This window comes from Engystomops pustulosus, unplaced genomic scaffold (assembly GCF_040894005.1).
Source record: "Engystomops pustulosus unplaced genomic scaffold, aEngPut4.maternal MAT_SCAFFOLD_48, whole genome shotgun sequence".
NCBI classification, from domain to species: domain Eukaryota; kingdom Metazoa; phylum Chordata; class Amphibia; order Anura; family Leptodactylidae; genus Engystomops; species Engystomops pustulosus.
In genome coordinates, this window is record NW_027284965.1 from 313,415 (window position 1) to 320,000 (window position 6,586).

The 6,586-nt window shown below is 50.3% G+C and overlaps 1 long non-coding RNA gene across 1 annotated transcript in view; it reads right to left on the minus strand.

Annotated features, from left to right (window-relative positions):
• Nucleotides 1-6,586, minus strand: part of LOC140106879 (uncharacterized) — an 89,733-nt gene that overhangs the window by 82,865 nt on the left and 282 nt on the right. The window lies entirely within an intron of this gene.

The window sequence follows — 6,586 nt, forward strand, 5'->3', positions numbered from 1 at the left end:
GACATGGGCTTGCAGGCTATATATTAGGGACTTGCAGGCTATATACTAGGGACCTGGGCATGCATGCTATATACTAGGGACTTGCAGGCTATATACTGGGGACTTGCAGCCTATATACTGGGGGCTTGCAGGCTATATACTAGGGACCTGGGCTTGCAGGCTATATACTAGGGACTTGCAGGCTATATACTGGGGACTTGCAGGCTATATACTGTGGATTTGCAGGCTATATACTAGGGACTTGCAGGCTATATACTGGGGACTTGCAGGCTATATACTGGGGACTTGCAGGCTATATACTAGGGACTTGCAGGCTATATACTGGGGACTTGCATGCTATATACTGGGGGCTTGCATGCTATATACTAGGGACCTGGGCTTGCAGGCTATATACTAGGGACATGGGCTTTCAGGCTATATACTAGGGACATGGGCTTGCAGGCTATATATTAGGGACTTGCAGGCTATATACTAGGGACCTGGGCATGCATGCTATATACTAGGGACTTGCAGGCTATATACTTGGGACTTGCAGCCTATATACTGGGGGCTTGCAGGCTATATACTAGGGACCTGGGCTTGCAGGCTATATACTAGGGACTTGCAGGCTATATACTAGGGACTTGCAGGCTATATACTGGGGACTTGCAGGCTATGTACTGGGGATTTGCAGGCTATATACTAGGGACTTGCAGGCTATATACTGGGGATTTGCAGGCTATATACTAGGAACTTGCAGGCTATATACTAGGGACTTGCAGGCTATATACTGGGGGCTTGCATGCTATATACTGGGGGCTTGCATGCTATATACTGGGGGCTTGCATGCTATATACTGGGTGCTTGCAGGCTATATATTAAAGACTTGCAGGCTATATACTTGGGACTTGCAGGCTATATACTGGGGGCTTGCATGCTATATACTGGGTGCTTGCAGGCTATATATTAAAGACTTGCAGGCTATATACTAGGGGCATGCAGGCTATATACAAGGGGCTTGCAGGATATATACTGGGGGCTTGCATGCTATATGCTGGGGGCTTGCAGGCTATATACTGGGGGCTTGCAGGCTATATACTGGGGGCTTGCAGGCTATATACTTGGGACTTGCATGCTATATACTAGGGGTTTGCAGGCTATATACTAGGAACTTGCAGGCTATATGCAAGGGGCTTGCCAGCTATATACTGGGGGCTTGCATGCTATATGCTGGGGGCTTGCAGGCTATATACTAGGGGCTTGCAGGCTATATACTAGGGGCATGCAGGCTATATACTAGGGACTTGCAGGCTATATACTAGGGACTTGCAGGCTATATACTAGGGGCTTGCAGGCTATATACTAGGGACTTGCAGGCTATATACTAGGGGCTTGCATGCTATATACATGGGGCTTGCATGCTATATACATGGGGCTTGCAGGATATATACTGGGGGAAGAAACTCTTTTGTGACCGGAGCTCAAAAACGAAAAAGATGATCCATGCAGGTTTCCTCCTTATTTGTGCACCAAACACAAGGGATCACTTTCAGGGATAAGTCCCCATTCAGACCAGAAACCGTCAGTATTCTCACTCCTGTCCTAGTCTCCTCCACTCACTGCATAGAAGAGACATATCCAGACATAGTGTAGACAGTTTCAAACTTTTAAAACTTTTATATCCAGTTCTACTCACATATGTAGATAAAAAATGTGCATATCACAAGTAACTCCACGAGTGAAAATATGGACGGTTTCTGGTCTGAACGGGGACTTATCCCTGGAAGTGATCCCTTGTGTTTGGTGCACAAATAAGGAGGAAACCTGCATGGATCATCATTTTCGTTTTTGAGCTCCGGTCACAAAAGAGTTTCTTCTACTGGATTATTGAATAGTGGATGTTTTCTGGATCCATCTAGGACCGTTAAGGACAGCTCATAAGAGGGAAGGTGCAGCACCACGCAAATTTTTTGTTGGTTTATATACTGGGGGCTTGCAGGCTATATAGTGGGGGCTTGCAGGCTATATACTAGGGGCTTGCAGGCTATATAGTGGGGGCTTGCAGGCTATATACTGGGGACTTGCAGGCTATATAGTGGGGGCTTGCAGGCTATGTACTAGTGACTTGCAGGCTATATACTGGGAACTTGCAAGCTATATACTGGGGGCTTGCCTACTATATAGTAATTAGCTTTAATCGATGTAGGGTGTAGGACCTCATCATCACCCCTCAGATTCTATTGTGCCCTCTCTACTGCCCTGCCTGTCAGTCTCCATATTGCATGAGATGTCCTGCTATGGCTGTCCACATCTTCCAACAAGTTGTTTGGCCTCCATACCCCACATTACTGCCTCTCCTGACACCACACCTCTAGTATGGTCACCATACCCCACATTACTGCCTCTCCTGACACCACACCTCTAGTATGGTCACCATACCCCACATTACTGCGTCTCCTGACACCACACCTCTACTATGGCCTCCATACCCCACATTACTGCCTCTCCTGACACCACACTTATAGTATGGCCTCCATACCCCACATTACTGCCTCTCCTGACACCACACCACTAGTATGGCCTCCATATCCCACATTAACGCCTCTCCTAACACCACACCTCTAGTATGGCCTCCACAGCCCACATTACTGCCTCTCTTGACACCACACCTCTAGTATGGCCTCCCCACCCCACATTACTGCCTCTCCTGACACCACACCTCTAGTATGGCCTCCATACCCCAAACTACTGCCTCTCCTGACACCATGCCTCTAGTATGGCCTCCACACCCAACATTACTGCCTCTCCTGACACCACACTTATAGTATGGCCTCCCCACCCCACATTACTGCCTCTTCTCACACCACACCTCTAGTATGGCCTCCATACCCCACATTACTGCCTCTCCTGACACCACACCTCTAGTATGGCCTCCATATCCCACATTAACGCCTCTCCTGACACCACACCTCTAGTATGGCCTCCACAGCCCACATTAACGCCTCTCCTGACACCACACCTCTAGTATGGCCTCCACAGCCCACATTACTGCCTAACTTGACACCAAACCTCTAGTATGGCCTCCCCACCCCACATTACTGCCTCTCCTGACACCATGCCTCTAGTATGGCCTCCACACCCAACATTACTGCCTCTCCTGACACCACACCTCTTGTATGGCCTCACAACGCCACATTACTGCCTCTCCTGACACCACACTTATAGTATGGCCTCCGCACCCCACATTACTGCCTCTTCTCACACCACACCTCTAGTATGGCCTCCATACCCCACATTACTGCCTCTCCTGACACCACACCTCTAGTATGGCCTCCATACCCCACATTACAGCCTCTCCTGACACCACACCTCCAGTATGGCCTCCATACCCCACATTACTGCCTCTCCTGACACCACACCTCTAGTATGGCCTCCATACTGCACATAACAGCCTCTCCTGACACAATCCTCTAGTATGGCCTCCACACCCCACATTATTGCCTCTCCTGACACCACACCTCTAGTATGCCCTCCATATCACACATAACTGCCTCTCCTATGGCCTCTACATCCCACATTACTGCCTCTTCTGACACCACACCTCTACTATGGCCTCCAGATGACACATAACTGCCTCTCCTATGGCCTCTACATCCCACATTACTGCCTCTTCTGACACCACACCTCTACTATGGCCTCCAGATGACACATAACTGCCTTTCCTGACATCACACCTCTAGCAAGGCCACCATACCCAACTTTACTGCCTCTCCTGACACCACACCTCTAATATGGCCTCCATACCCCACATTACTGCCTCTCCTGACACCACACCTCTACTATGGCCTCCATATGACACATAACTGCTTTTCCTGACACCAGACCTCTAGCAAGGCCTCCATACCCAACTTTACTGCCTCTCCTGACACCACACCTCTAGTATGGCCTCCATACCCCACATTACTGCCTCTCCTGACACCACACCTCTAGTATGGCCTACACATCCCAAATTACTGCCTCTCCTGACACCACACCTCTAGTATGGCCTACAATCCCCACATTACTGCATCTCCCGACACCACACCCTAGTATGGTCACCATACCCCATATTCCAGCCTATTCTCACACCACACCTCTAGTATGGCCACAATACCCCACATTACTGCCTCTCCTGCCAGCACACCTCTGGTATGGCCTCCACATCACACATTACTGCCTCTCCTGACAACACACCTCTAATATGGCCTCCATACCCCACATTACTGCCTCTCCTGACACCACACCTCTAGTATGGTCACCATACCCCACATGCCTGCCTATTCTCACACCACACCTCTAGTATGGCCACAATACCCCACATTACTGCCTCTCCTGCCAGCACACCTCTGGTATGGCCACCACATCACACATTACTGCCTCTCCTGACAACACACCTCTAATATGGCCTCCATACCCCAAATTACACCCTCTCCTGACTCCACACCTGTAGTATGGCCTCCATACCCCACATTACTGCCTCTCCTGACACCACACCTTCAGTATGGCCTCCACATCACACATTACTGCCTCTCCTGACACCACACCTCTACTATGGCCTCCATATGACACATAACTGCCTCTCCTGACACCACACCTCTACTATGGCCTCCACATCCCACATTACTGCCTCTCCTGACACCACACCTTCAGTATGGCCTCCACATCACACATTACTGCCTCTCCTGACACCACACCTCTACTATGGCCTCCACATCCCACATTACTGCCTCTCCTGACACCACACCTCTACTATGGCCTCCACATCCCACATTACTGCCTCTCCTGACACCACACCTCTAGTATGGCCTCCACATCCCACATTACTGCCTCTCCTGACACCACACCTCTAGTATGGCCTCCACATCCCACATTACTGCCTCTCCTGACACCACACCTCTAGTATGGCCTCCACATCCCACATTACTGCCTCTCCTGACACCACACCTCTAGTATGGCCTCCATATCCCACATTACTGCCTCTCCTGACACCACACCTCTAGTATGGCCTCCATACCCCACATTACTGCCTCTCCTGACACCACACCTCTAGTATGGCCTCCATACCCAATATTACTGCCTCTCCTGACACCACACCTTCAGTATGGCCTCCACATCACACATTACTGCCTCTCCTGCCAGCACACCTCTACTATGGCCTCCATATCCCACATTACTGCCTCTCCTGACACCACACCTCTAATATGGCCTCCATACCCCAAATTACACCCTCTCCTGACTCCACACCTGTAGTATGGCCTCCATACCCCACATTACTGCCTCTCCTGACACCACACCTTCAGTATGGCCTCCACATCACACATTACTGCCTCTCCTGACACCACACCTCTACTATGGCCTCCATATGACACATAACTGCCTCTTCTGACACCACACCTCTACTATGGCCTCCACATCCCACATTACTGCCTCTCCTGACACCACACCTCTAGTATGGCCTCCATATGACACATAACTGCCTCTTCTGACACCACACCTCTACTATGGCCTCCATATGACACATAACTGCCTCTTCTGACACCACACCTCTACTATGGCCTCCACATCCCACATTACTGCCTCTCCTGACACCACACCTCTAGTATGGCCTCCACATCCCACATTACTGCCTCTCCTGATACCACACCTGTAGTATGGCCTCCATACCCCACATTACTGCCTCTCCTGACACCACACCTCTAGTATGGCCTCCATATCCCACATTACTGCCTCTCCTGACACCACACCTCTAGTATGGCCTCCATACCCCACATTACTGCCTCTCCTGACACCACACCTCTAGTATGGCCTCCATACCCAATATTACTGCCTCTCCTGACACCACACCTTCAGTATGGCCTCCACATCACACATTACTGCCTCTCCTGCCAGCACACCTCTACTATGGCCTCCATATGACACATAACTGCCTATTCTGACACCACACCTCCAGTATGGCCTTCCCACCCCACATTACTGCCTCTCCTTATATCACAACTTTAGTAGGGGCTCCACATCCCACATTACTGCCTCTCCTGTCACCACACCTCTACTATGGCCTCCACATCCCAGATTACTGCCGCTTCACACACCACACCTCTAGCATAGCCAGAATGCACCATCCTCAGACATTATGGTCCACAGACCGCGATTCTGTCGGGTTTCCTGAATATTTCCTTTTTGCGCCGAATTGCACGCAATCGGATTTTGGTGCATCGACACCAGCTTGCATGCAACAGAAATGGGGGGGGGGGGGCGTGCCGTCGGACAACCTGATGGATTCGGACAAACGATTTGTGTCGCAAGATCAAGCACTTACATGCACCAGGAAGAAGAAGGTGAACTCCGGCGGATCTCAGCGGGGAAGCAACACATGCAGGAAATTGGACGAACGACCTTAGTGAATCGCAGCAGTCCCGAATCCTCGTCGGAAAAAACGCACAGCGGGATCGCGACAGGACCGGGTAAGTAAATCTGCCCCTATTAGTCCATTTAAAAGTCTGAGCCACTTCTTCCACTTTTACAGCCATTGCACTGCCTCCCCTGCCTACATCTGCCGCATCTCCTGCTT